The sequence below is a fragment of the Anneissia japonica genome, unplaced genomic scaffold, assembly GCF_011630105.1.
Source record: "Anneissia japonica isolate Jap-2015-1 unplaced genomic scaffold, ASM1163010v1 scaffold165_len1371125_cov188, whole genome shotgun sequence".
In the NCBI taxonomy this organism is placed as follows: Eukaryota; Metazoa; Echinodermata; class Crinoidea; order Comatulida; family Comatulidae; genus Anneissia; species Anneissia japonica.
The window spans coordinates 1,095,682-1,110,318 of NW_022697648.1; the positions used below are offsets into that span (position 1 = coordinate 1,095,682).

Here is a 14,637-nt window from a genome sequence, read left to right on the forward strand (position 1 = left end):
CTAAAGATGTTAAGCCATGTATCTTCGGTGTTTGTACATAACTAATTAAGTGCAAATATTTAGTATAATTGAATCTCTTCAACATACGAATTGCTATTTTAGTATTCAATCACTTGAAACATATGGATATTGCTCCGTTAAATATTGTAAACATTTAGTATTGAATCACTTGAACATATGGACTGCTCCTTTAAACATTGAAAATAATTGATTGAGGAATCACTTCAACATGTTTGGCTGCTCCTTTAAATATTGTAAGCATTACTAAATCATGTGAACAAGTTCAGTCCAGTATATACAGTAGAGCAGTGGTTTATGTTTTCTACAAATATGTTTTTCATATCGTTAGTTAATCTGGAATTGTGCCAACAGGTTTTTTTTCTAATACTGTATATCTTAGACAATTTTTTCCAGGAAAAGCTAAATTGATGTCAGGTAAGTGGATGCTGGCCAAATGGTTAGTTAGAGAACCAAATGAGACCCAATCTGCGGAAGAAGTCTGTGCTGAAGCCTTCAATTTGAAGATGTCGCTATGGTAAATCCAGAAGAAACATTTAAAAAAAATATATAACATTTGGCTGGTTACTCAGAGACATTGTAATTTAAATACATTTTAAGCATATTATCAATATCTTGGTAAACTTCTTAAATATCCTGTCTACTAATTGTTAAAATACAGGAAACTTGCAAATCAAACGATTTAAACATGATAATTGCATGAAAAATTTAATAATTTAGTAGAATATGGGAAGTCCCTATCACAACACATTCAAAAATCCATAAATCCGGGTTATTTCAGGCCTTCACCTATTTGGCCTTGTTTTGGTCCATTTTAGACTGGAAAATAACCAAGCTACCTTATGATCATGGAGGAAAATATATCATATATACTAGAAATTGCAAATTGCAAGTGAAGTGCTGTGAAGTACAACTGCATATAAATGTTCTTCGAACAAAATTATTTATGCGAATAAAGTGAAAATAATGAATAACAGGGGTTTCCTTTAAGGTTTTTTAACTAGCCAAGTGGACCAGTAAATTAATATTTTTACTGGTCCTCAATCCCTTTCACTAGCCACTATCTTGCCAACTTCGGAAGGCACAAATACCATATTTTTGACATGCTAATCATGCTGCCCCACCCCCCCTCCACCCGATGAAGTAACATTAATAACATGTAAGTAACACTGACAGATACTGTATGTACAGTGCACTCTCACAATACGATGTTCGGTTTCCAGAAAGATCGGTTTGTGGAACATTTCTATTGAATCCTTTCCGAATGGCAGGCCAGTTAGGGCCTAGCCTAGGCCTAGACGCAAAAAATAGGCTCAGCAGCATAGGCTAGCCCAGTGAATTCGGTATGACTAGCCTACGAAAAAAGTTAACATTTAACATATAATACGTACAGTACCTATTGTTTAGCTGTAGTGCACAGCAAATTGTATTACTGTACCAATAAAATGAATGCGTTTATATTGTTTTTACAGTACGTGCATTTTCGGTCTGACATTTTTTTCTAAACTGTAAACAAAACACATTCTTCGTGTCAGTTCGTGGTCACGACGATGCGACTTGTTGTAAATATCGATCAGGTCGCGCCTCCTAAACTCTGCTCGCTAATTGGTTAATTTTTTTTGTGGGGTCATGTTGCTGGGCAAAAATGCCATGTGCTTGGCTGTGGTGACGTCAGATCGCCCGAAGTTTCATAAGTGCGTGACAGCTTGCTGACAGGAACAATCTTTAGTGTAAACCGATAAATTTTTAATTAAACAAATTTATTAAAATGAATAAGAAACCCTCGTGGTTTTGTTTTAGAGTAAAATCTAAAAATAAATCTAACAAATTAAAATTTCATTCTCTGCAAATTCCCTCCGTAATTAGCAATGTTTTTGGGGAATGTGAGTGTAATTTACATGTAGAGGCTAAATCTAATGACATACCAAATCCGAATTAAACGTCTACTGAAAAAGAGCCGTCGTAGAAACAATTGCTTTGAGTTCCTTTTTCATTTCAGGTTGATTACAGTTGATTTTTAAGTATTCATAGGCGATAATGCACTTTATTAAAACAATGGAAGGCGTAACTTTGACTTTATCCAACTCCCTGCTTTATCTAACATTTTACTGGCGTGTCGTTTTAATTAATAAATAATCTCCATGGGAATGGTATTGGGACTGTACGAACGGTTCATTACAGGATGTGATTATTGCGTTATTTCGTCTGGAGTCGTTGCGTTGTTTATTAACTTTGTGTCCCACGTTGCATTGTGAGATGGATACATGACATGGATGTTTTAACTTCACGGTGCTCACACAGACGGAAATCAACTTCTCCTTGTCGCTATAACCATGGAGGTATAAAAATCTATTTTTATACTTCCATGACCGCCATGCTATAAAACATGTGGAGAAGGTGATTTCCCTCTGTACGTCTAGCCATTCCTCTATGGTCTAGGCTAGTGCGTGATGTTCGAAGCGGACATTAACATGACAATAAACAGAAAATAGCGATCTTGTTGACATTATCTGTGTGAAATATTTTGTAAAGACATTGTTAAGAGGTGATTACTTAAAGCTTTAGGTATTTCGACAGACTTTCATTGACATTTTAACTGGTCACGCGGACTTGTTATTGGGATAATTAACAGGTCCGCCATGCATTTTACTAGCCACTGGCCGGCGGACCAGCGTTATTTCGAACCCTGAATAATAAAAATGTAACAAATAATATGAGACACGACCCATTGTCTATATTAGAACACTTCTCATTGGGTAACAAAGTCGTAATTTTTCATTTTTGTCAAAAAGTGTATAGTGGTGAATTATGGTTGTCTCTTATACACATCTAGATGTGTATAAGAGACTTTAATAAAGTTTCAAAAATTTCTATGTATGTGGAAAATGTAGTTGATTACTAAAGGTTACAATTTTTATTTTGAAGACTGCATGGTCTAGGAAGTGTACATTTTTTTATGAGGCAAGTTTCCAAGGGCGGGTTTTCTAGGGGCGAGTTGACTGCCAAAGAGTGTTGCCAAAGTGCGAACCAGCGTGTTATTTGATCACAAGTGCGAGACATCGCAAGTGTGAGCCAGCGAGCCATGACATCACAACAATAGACACGAGACGTTACTCGAGTTGTGCAAGGTATCGGCTGAGATTTGTGGAGTACAATTCAAAAAACAACTATAGGTCTAATAATGAATTATTGTGATGTTAAATAGACAATTTTAGCTATCAAGGAGCGACGTTGTTTTTCATTGGGACCTTCGTCCCTTCAAGGCTAGGCTTATACATCCTAGCTAGTCTAGGCCATAGAGTAGGAAACAAGGAAACTCCGCTTTTCAGTCGTCTTAGGCCCTTGATTTTTGACAAACAATGAACTTTCAGAGGTCAAACTTCTGTCAAGAATATGAATTGGCTGCTTCGCAGCAATGATAGGACTCCAGGCAATGATGACTGCCTTGGTTTGTTTTTATCATGCAATATTGTTGAGTAACCATGAAACTTTGGACCCAATACAATATAGTTTGCTACACGACAGATAAAAAACAAATACTGAGGGTTAAGTTCACTATCATTAGAAATCAAACCAAATAAGTTAATATAAAATAAGCAGAAAAAGGGAAATCCCCATCCCAACATTTCAGCTCTTAGCTCAGCCACTTAGGCTCAGGTTTATTAGGGTCTTTCCTGGTTGAAATGATCCAATGGGGGAAAAAACTCTGCTATGCTACCGTAGCAGCATAAATTAATGTTTAAAATTATTAATTTATCTATATTCACAGTATTTCTGAGTATATGATATAGGCAAAAAAATTCAAATATTGTGTTCAATTTTTTTTTTTCCAGTTTTTTTATCTCAACATAAGTGGTATTGCCTATATTATTTCAAAAGCATTTGTGTTAAAAATACCTACATTCATTATTCAAATTAGTAACTAAAATTATACTACTGAGGCAACAATCAAAAGGATGGCTGTACTGTATTTATGGTTATGGATATATGATGGGCACTTGAATGATAATGATGACAATCAAAAGCAGATATAATCGTTACCTTGGAAACAAATGGAACACCAGGGATCTTATCTTGGTTTATGCTAGCTGTAATGATGAACAGGCTATTTTTTATTATCTTACATTGTAAATTGTTAAGAAAATACTATATTTACTTATCTTAAAAGACTCATGCATTTGATCTAACATCATTCATATTTAATTTTAATAAAGTTTCCCCTAAATTATTGACACTTATAACATGGGTTTGTGTGGTTTTATGTTTCATCTCATAATGTGTGTGTGCTGAAATTGAGTAAATCAAATATAATTTCAAAAACTTGTAAATTTGATAGTTAAGACATTAGATATTTGCATTATTGAAGTAAAATTCTTTTTTGAAATAGTAACAATAAAGAACAATAATAAAGTAAAATTACCAAAAGATTACAATAAATTTTAAAATCTTCGCAACATTTCTTTAATAAAAGCATTGAATAGCTCAATGAAAAAGAATCAATTTTTAATATTAAGTATCTTTCTCATTAGGGCCTATGATTTGAAAGTTACTAGCTTGCTTAAAAACAAAGTAAACAGTGACACATTAGATTTTATTGTCTATTACATGAGCTCTACAAAAGCTAAACTTTAGGCATAAGGAAGTTATTCAAAAGCAGACATAATTAAATATTTATTTTAAACTAAAACAAATTTACTTCCTAGTAAAGAGTTTCAAAGCACTATGATGAACATAGAGTAACTGTCACAGTACAGTAACAATCAACTTGAAAAATATTAAATTGGACAACTGCTTCGATTAACTTTATATTTCCTGCTTTGTATACAGAATTTATTTAAAAATGACATTATTCCTGTAACTGGATTTTTTTAACTGGAAAATATTTACTAGCCTTGGTGTAAAATGTTACTGACTAGTAAATATTTGCGCATGAATGCGTACATCAAGCAAGACACATCATCATCATTACACTAATGAAATTTCCATGTAAGTAATTATAAATATTTGATTATACCGTTGGAGTGAGCTCAACAGGGAGAGAGTATAATTACACATTTTAATAAACACAGGTGTCCCAAGTTGGAAGAAGTCATTTCCGGGAGATCTGCAGCAGCGGGTCGAAAGGTGGAGGAGCAGAGAGGGTCTAAAGCACCTCAGTCCAACCATGGTTCTGGTTGGTGCTGAGGCAGGAAAATTTATAATTACGTTACCTGCTCTAGATGGCCGGAAATGGCCCTGCCAGGCTTAAATTTCAATATATTTTCCTTTTCTTTCCCATTAAAAAAAAATTATTTTGAAATATTTAGGGGACGTTAAATCCGCCACTGACCTTGTTAATGAGCTTTCTTAATTCTTAACATCTTAACACATTTAATTTTATTTTTCAGCACGTAGTACCATCGGCACTGGCTTTCATGAGAAAAAAAAACATACAAAATTATGAATTCCCAGAGATAGGTTATTTTCTGGGAGATTCTTGCTATTTGCGGGAGTGCAGGAGGCTGTTCCAATTTTCGGGATACTCCCGCGAGTTCCAGGAGACTCCCGCGAGTTCCAAGAGATTTGGGACCCCTGTAAACAATGTCATTCAAAACATATTTTATTAAACAATAACTACATTCCTAAAGAATTTTCTAAGCATTTTATATACAGGACAGGGAAACTATTACTGTTTAACTACTGTATAATATAAAATAACTTTATATTTCCTCAATTATAGACAGGTAGGAACTACAGTATGAAGTAACCAAACATAGATTTTGTTATTGTATTTCAACTAGTTCTTTTAAAGCTCTGTACATAAGGTTTATTTATGGTATATATTTGTTTAGGTTTTATATTTGTGATATGACCATATATGGGCATGGTAATGTCATATCACACCTATGGGTACAGTATTTGTCATGTGTTAGTGTGGACACAGATTTAAGTCAATATTATTTTCTACTTTGAAGATAAAGATAATATGACTCCATTATTAGTGAGTCAGCTGATTTATAATAGAAGGATGTGGTTTTTAAAAAAACGATTTCGGAGTAGTGTGAGAGTATCAAGTGACCTTACAGTAGGCTTATTCTAAACTGTAATCCCTGGTATAAATTTGTAATTATGTAGTGTTTACCTTTACGTTACCTATTCTCCAAACCTCTTTAGAAAAAAAGTAACATTAAATATATACTGTAGGCATACTGGCAAAAAAAAATTCAAAGGAAACCCTACAAAATAAAAAGAAAAACCCTTTGTTTATTCAACTTTAAAAAAAAACACACATAAATAAGTCCGATAAAAAAATTAGTTTTCAATAATTTACAGATTTTTACTATCAAAAGGGAATTGAAGGGTATATATAGTAGTTACAGTACATACCCCTAAAGATTGTCGAAATTGTATATTTTCTATTTGCACCCAAAATGAAAAATATACAGTAGTATATTAAGCAATTCATTTTATAAGCTGGTGGTATGATCTTTGTAAGCCAGTCTGCATTACAAGCACTCGGCTGGCAGTTGGAGTTAGAAACTGTATTTCTTATTTTTTCTTCATATTAATGTTTACTCAAAATGTCTAACGCGTCCCTGGATTAGATGATTAGCTCAATGACCGTGAGAAAAAAAAATACACGGAAGATCTACAATTTGACATTTATTGGATTGGATTCTTCGGCGTGACACTAAATGGTAACCCATGAAAGTCCAGAGACTTATTTCTAGTGGAGTCCTTCTGGTGGTGAATTGGGCAGTACACCAGGTGACAATCCCTACTCTTTTCTGAAGAGAGTGTTATGCGTTCTTCAACATGCTCATGGGCCATTTTCACACAGGACCAACGGCTTAAAGGTCTCATTCGAAAGACGCCACGCTTTTGAAACTTGCATTTCAGCCCTCCAGCTGATGCACAGAGAGCAGTGATAGGAATTGAACAGGGAACTAAGATATCATCACGGTTCAGCACACACACAAACAGCGACTACCACTAGTTTAGCCGACTGAGCTAGTTGCTTTCGAATTGACTTCCTCTTCATAGCAAGTTCAATTGTTATTGATTAACTTTCATTGTACAAATGTTTGGTTGAATCTTCTACATCAATCAATGCCTGTATGTCTCTTTGCAACTCCTACAATCACGTTCTCTTCCCAATCCATTGCCCACCTTTTGCTTTACCAAATCTATACAAATTGTGTAACCCTTGCACATTCTCATCGCTATTCTTACTCAACGATAATCAAAAAGCTCTAATATTTATCCATTGATAATTCAAACATAACTCTATAGCCATACTCTGTAGAAAAAAAAACATTAACTGATTTTTCCAAGACACAAAAAAAAGGTGTTTGACAAAAAAATAGTTAATGAGATATAGATTTTTGAATATTTAAAAGCTGGGGGATAAAAGGGGACAACCACCCATTCTTCTACCTTTCCTTTAATACCAATTTTTCTAACAGAAATGACCTTGTTTTAAAGATGTTCGTGGGAATGTCTCTTGATGCATAAGGTTTAGCAAACTGTGGCAAAACCAAATTTGAATTGAAACAAATTAATCTTGTTATAAATATTAGGCAATCTAGAATAATAATAAAAGCATAATTGTGTCGTATCCAAAAAAGATTTTTCACAATTAGAAAAAAAGATTATTTTGGAGGAAGGAGGATGTTTGGGGAGGTTTTAAGCTCCTGTAAAATAGTTATGGAAAGCAGAAAAGTTTTTTTTTTGTGTATAAAATAAATTCTAGCCTTTAACATGGAACCTCTTGAAACGTGGATTGAAAGACAAGCTTTACTACCAGTGGGCCTACTGTGTCTATTCAACCAAGCTAATAATTAACCGTGTACACCTAAAGTACAATTCTTTAGTCATTTTGAGAAAAAAACGTATTCATCAACATAAAATTGATAGAAAATCCAGATGCACAATTGTTGATATAGGCCTATAATAATAATAATCAGCCATGATAAAAAAAAAAGAAAAAAGAGATTTTCCAAGGTTGTCTTATGTCCATTATGCTTCTGAAGCTCTTTCTTAGTGAGCGGTTAACAGACACACACAAACACTTGTGTATTATGCAAAGGCCTATTAATTTTCAAGTTATAGATTGTATAATTCATTATATGCCCACGGTCATATTCATCAAAGGAAAATTGATTAAAAATCCAGATGCAAAAATTGTATAATTGATATTTAAATGTTAATAATCAGTAAACAGGATTTTTTTTAAGGTTTACACATGATAACTTCAATTATGCTTTCCAAAATGTAATTGAGCTATCTTTAGCAGTAAACAGACACACAAACACTTGGGGCCTGTTCGGACGAATAAAGTTTTACCGGGTACTTCCAACTGAGAGGCCACGTGTGGCAATTAAATTTTGCCTCTAGCCATAAAAAATTCGAAAAACATCTGTCCCAAAAAACCCACCTTTTTTAGTGGATATTTCAATTACACGCTGCCTCCAGACATAATTTATCACATTAACAAGGCCCATGTCACAAGTTGACCTTTAGATTTGTATAGGCCTACAACCGGGCCAGAGTAAAATTCCTATCGTTCAATCCCGTTCCCATTTTCTCATAATATTTTAACTCCTTATGGAAATAACTTAAATAATATTTAAAAGCATTGAAAAAGTTTGACAGCAAGAACTTTAGCAAAACACGAGAAAATGACGTTTAAACTTACAACAAACAAAAGTTCTTTACGGTAGGCTAGCGAGCGTGCGACATTACATGCGTCACTGTATTCGTTCAAATGTTGTGTTTCTAATTCATAGTTTATTATTTGTGAAGTGAGTATTACTGCTTTAAAAACAAATTTAAAAATTATAATTAGATATAATTTGTATTTCAATAACAGAAAAACAATTTTATAGCTACTTTTAAATTAGTTTTGTTACTACAACTTTCGTGTTGTTTTACAGTCAACAACAACATGGCGTCGTCTAGCGGCGGACATGTGCCGAGTGTAATAAAGTTTTGTTATCACGGTAAAGAAATCACTTGAAGCTTCAAATGAAGTTACAAAGTCTAGATTATGTATACCTGTAGTTTTAAACAGAACAACAAAAATATTGCTAAAAAACCTTTGTCTGACCTTGGTTGAAGGAAAGGCATACGAGAAGTTACTGGATTTACCGGTTCTTATTCTACTCGTCCGAACGGCCATCGGAATTAGCTCTGAGGCTATTATTAGATTACACATGTATTTGAGTTTACGTCCGAACACAGGCTTGTATATTATGCATGTAATTTCTTTTAGTTCATAGTGGTTTATGTTGAGGACACCTACTGAATGACTTTAACAGCTGGTATAAGGTGCAATACTGTAGTTGAATCATGTAGGAACAAGAACAGCCTGTCTTATTCATGATCTTATCAGTCAACCAAGAGAGTGGTACAAGCCCTTGGGAACTAATGGAAATGTTTATTACCAATGACTTGTCTGTACTTGTGCTTTATGGTATAGTAGTGTAGAGATCAAACAAAACAACTCTGCTGATCAATGGTGTTATTAACTATAAATCTTTAATCATTTACACTTAGGTAACAATCGAAACAGAAGAAAGGTACTATAATAATAATAATAATAATAACAATAATAATAATAATAATAATAATAATAATAATAATAATAATAATAATAATAATAATAATTATACAATGCACTGTAGATGTTGAGTCATACTTGGATTCACCAATTTCTGGTTGTGCAAAATGTAAATGTAAAAAAAAATGACTGGATCTTTGACTTACAGTTTACATGACTCATTCCATTCAGTCAATCTTTTTTTTTTTCAACCTTGTGGAATTTTAGTAGGTGTACTGTATCTTAAAACCAGAGCCTTTAAGTATAAAGCGATTACTTTGGATACAGTATTTATTATACCAGTATTCTATGGAGCTTAAAGATGTACTGTCCCTTGAAATTGACCAAAATTATAAAAAATAATTGTTAAATTAACTTGCTCATTTTGCAGTAACATACAAATTATAAACTTGAGCGTAGAAATTATTAAATTAAAAAAATGTTCCCTGATTTTTTAACTGGATAATTATAATAAATATAATAAAACACTCCCAGTGACTGGAAGTGTTTCTATCATTTTTTCGCTGTAAAATGATGGTTTTTATGGGTAAGCATTTTTTAAATACACTATTTTCTAGTTGATAACGTTTATGTTACTTCAAAATAGGCAAGTAATTTTCAAAAATGATTTTTTTTTTTGTTTTTTGCAAGGGACAGTACATCTTTAACCAGTTCAGTTTAATCATTATAGGCCTACTTCCTACTGTAACCTTGAAGCAACCTTCAACAAAGGTTCTGGAAATCTATTAGAAAAATACTTGAGAAAACTACAAATACAAAGAAAAAATGTTTCGTAATCCCTTCAAATGGAAATAGCTTAGGTGGCTCTTTTTTTAAGTTATTTTTATGAGGTAAAACACACAAACTCCAGCAATAATCAAATCATCCTGATGAACTCCACGTTAATCTACGATTGGCATACTGTAGATCTTCTATACAGTATAACTGATATGGTGAACAAGTTCCTAAAATCTGGGTAGGAAATATTTTGTTCTATGACCTACAACACTGTGGGATTTTAAGATTTCTGCTGGTTGTTTTTCTAGGTATTTTGCCATTGTGTTACTGTTACCATATACTATGCAGGGATGTCACCAGCTTTTTGAAGTGCCGGTCGGCGATCATACCACGTTTTCCCGGGGGTCGGGGGTGCCATCCCACCCGCCTCCCCCTCCCGTTTTCCCGGGGTGGGGGGTTCGCCGTATTCGTGAAAGCTCTTAAAAACCAAAAGGCCTAAGTAAGTCGAGCAGGCCTTGGCCCAAGGCTAGCTGACGGGATTTTTTTTTTGCTAGGCCAGGCCCGGGTAGGCCTAGGCCAGAATTTGAGGAATGCAACAAAACAGATGAAGATGAGACTTACTGTAGGCCTAATTAAATTCAATAGTTGACATGCTTTGTTTTAGATTAAAAAATAATAATGAACAAATCCCGGCGACAAAGCGTCGATCCGACTGTACCAAGCCGCATTGTTTGCCGTAATTTCACATGTTTGACGATTACCACGATGAATGTGTATTTCACTGATTCATGTGCACTCATTTATTTATTTTTTGTCCATTTACACACATTATATATCAATTATAATTAAAAGCGAAAAACTAAAAATACAAAATGAAAAGAAAGTAAAGAAATAAAACATAAATCAGGTTTCGTAAATGTTTAATAATCTTCCTGCCCTGGACCATGATCTAATAATAAAACACTTGAATGGTCACGATTTCAACTTTAACCTTTGAATGTGTGCAGAGCAACCGTGTCATGCCGGCCCACGATGTTCGCTATGACTCAACTGGGCCTAGGCTGTTAAGTTAGCGATGAATAGCAGGGCAGTGCAGTATTTTGTTACAATTAACTTAACCACGGAAACATTTATTGTATTCTTAATGTCTTTATCAATTTAGCTTGTCTATTGTGTTTAGGTAAACTAATTATTTTGTTACAATTTGTAAACTGTTGAAATAATAGTGGTGGTTGGGACCTTGTAAATCCTGGTCGGAAATGTTGAGTGCTGGACAGGCCCGTCCACCGCCGACCAGCGTGGTGACATCCCTGACTATGAAGCCAGCCCAGAAAAACATGAATGTGGAAAAAGACAAGAACCATATTTTGTTTTTAATCTAGCAAAATAAAACTGGAAAATGTATAAATAAGAAAATGTCAGTTATTACTAATGATAACAACAACCAATGTGAGGAAGAGAACCAAAAAGATGACCATTAGTTAACATTTCAACCAGTTGAGACTGAGATTTCAGCAGTAAGAAAACAATTTATGGAAGGTTTTTAAGCCTAAAACATTCTACAGTAAACTGACCATCCTGAAATTAAGACTCGATTCCTTCTGTACAGCATGCAATAATAAACAAAAATAATATTCCCAAATTACATAATGAAAATAACTACACAGTCCAAATCCAACGATATAAGCTAACACTTAGATGACTTAAGCCACGGGTGGCCACTGAAGTTGTGTATATGGCAAATGGTAATCCCTCAATCCTACATGCGAAAATAAAAGCATTAGATGGTCCATCCTGCTTTTTACAAATTATGATGGAGGTAATTCTAGCATGACAGAGTACAACGGAATTTTGTATAGTACTAGTAGATCCTATTTAGTATGGATCAATTATGACTCATGATAACAAACTAAGCATTACAATTATACAGTACTGAATCTTTTGTTATTTGATCATAGTTGTCATCAAATTTAAATAAACAGTAACAATTATACAAAACAATACTATCTTTTTACTGTAGCTACTCTACACATCCATTTCCATTAAAAATAAATTACTTGCAGAAAGTCATAAAAAGTTTTAACAAAATTTAATTCACATTTAGCGTTAGATTCTGAAGTTGGTTTACTTTTATAAGATTCTGAAGTTGGTTTTAAGAATTTACTATAAATTATTTCAGGAATAGATCTAACAAACTATTTTTGTTAACCCTTAAATTATTATTTTCATTTTAAATTATATTACATGGGAACTGTAGCTTGGTAGTTAAGATAATTTTGGTCCTGGGTAAAATGTAAAATCTAACAAACATTTTTTTTTACTAAGTAAGATCTCTCTCTCTCTTTCCTTGTTAAACTGTATTTGAATACGTTTCAAAATTTGAATTTTGAAAAGACCAATACCTCCTTGAAAAGACCAAGGCTGAAGCAAGGCAATGGTCAATGGTCGGTCTCAAGGTAAATGGCAGTTGTTTTATGAACTGAATTATAAATAAAGAGAAAAGACCCAAAGTCCATAAATACTGAATGAATGTAGGCCCTAGTCTATATTTGCTATTTTGCTTGAATGGAATGAATAAGCACAGAATAATTGCCATAGAATCTGATTCCTTTTTTTTTTTTTTTTTTTTAGAATTTAACCTAGCCTTACTATTAGGCCTAGGGCCAGGGCTAAGCCTAACTAAACAATATGAATAAATGTTAGGATAGGCCTAGGCGTATATATATTTATAGAAAGAATATTGCAGTATTTAACAATAACATAGGCCTAGGCATATAGTAAGCTATTCCTCGAAAATGTCCACCGAACCACCTGTGTCACCAATGTTTCCTATCTATACAGCTAGGCCTAAGCCTCTAAGTCAAGGGCTCTCTTCCTCACTCCCCAAGTCCAACCCGTCTAGACTAGACTAGCCTAGCCCAACTATCAACGGTCGCTTTTTAGATATTTTACTACAAAATGATAAATGAGGGTATTCTTACCGTATCTGGTGTGCCTATCCCCGATAGGCTGGCAAAATCGGGTTATCTTCAAAGAATAATTCAAACTTGTACACCTTGACTTCGGTTTACCTTTCTTCGGTACATTCGATCGGTGTCTTTATCAACGGTTCGTTCGTGGATTTTTTTAGCCAGGTATAATAATACTGTAGTTACCTATAGGGGGCGATATTCATAAATTCTTTTATCTTTCTGTGGCCGGCTGGGGGTTGGGCCACGGACGAGTGATAAAAAGCTGTCTAAATGAGCATTTGTCATAACAGAACGCAAATTATTTTTAGAAGAAGAAGAAGAAGAAGAAGAAGAAGAAGAAGAAGAAGAAGAAGAAGAAGAAGAAGAAGAAGAAGAAGAAGAAGAAGAAGAAGAAGAAGAAGGAGGAGGAGAAGGAGAAGAAGAAGAAGAAGAAGAAGAAGAAGAAGAAGAAGAAGAAGAAGAAGAAGAAGAAGAAGAAGAAGAAGAAGAAGAAGAAGAAGAAGAAGAAGAAGAAGAAGAAGAAGAAGGAGAAGAAGAAGAAGAAGAAGAAGAAGAAGAAGAAGAAGAAGAAGAATTATTATTATTGTTATTGTGGTTGTTGTTGTGATGAAAAGTTAACACAAACGATATGGTGGCTAAACGAATATTACATGTAAATATTTTTTTTTATTTTGTTCCCCGACAAAAATTTATCGTCTTCCCCGACGGGGGGGGGGGGGGGGATATGGCTCACAGACGTACAATTAAAAATTTAGGGGTCTCCTTTAATTCGCCACTAGATATAATTTACAGTCGATGTCAGAGACACATTATGTTGTACTAATGTATCAACAAAGCCCTTTTGAGTCGGGGTGCTAGATCGAGGACCATATTGTTAGGGCCCCTAGGGTTTGGGGGCCATGCGGACCGCCGCATGAGAGCGAAAATATGCGTTACGCTACTGAACCATCCTTGGATAGAGACATCCTATTCAGGGGGATACGATATTCAGATAATCCCGTTTCATGGAGAACGGGCGGCACCTATTAGTCTTAAGGGGAAAAATAAAAATGGATGATAAAATACATGTATGTATGTTTGTCGGTCTGTCTTCTGTCTGTCTGTCTGCCTGCGTCTATGTAATCTCTCACTGTTGTCCTCTTGCGATGAATGTTCTCAGTGGCAAATTTACGGGGGGGGGGGCGCCCTCTCCTCCACCTTTTACAAAGTCAAAGATCTTATAAACACAAGATAGCGTTCTCCGCGATTTACGCGTAACAAATAGAAGCGTCGGTCAAGGTTCAAAAGTTTCCAATTTAGCAAGAGGGCGTCATTCATGCGCTATTACCG

At 34.4% G+C, this 14,637-nt stretch overlaps 1 protein-coding gene across 9 annotated transcripts in view; it reads right to left on the reverse strand.

The window, feature by feature from the left end:
- Window positions 1–13,484, reverse strand: part of LOC117102297 (prominin-1-A-like) — a 61,005-nt gene extending 47,521 nt beyond the window's left edge. For 7 of the 9 annotated variants that reach the window (XM_033242558.1, XM_033242554.1, XM_033242551.1 and 4 more), the window contains exon 1: window positions 13,318–13,483. The gene's annotated coding sequence lies outside the window, so the exon portion shown is untranslated. Of the gene's footprint in view, window positions 1–13,317 lie in introns of all 9 variants that reach the window. The other 2 variants (XM_033242555.1, XM_033242557.1) reach the window with 1 other exon arrangement.
- Window positions 13,485–14,637: the final 1,153 nt, after the last annotated feature.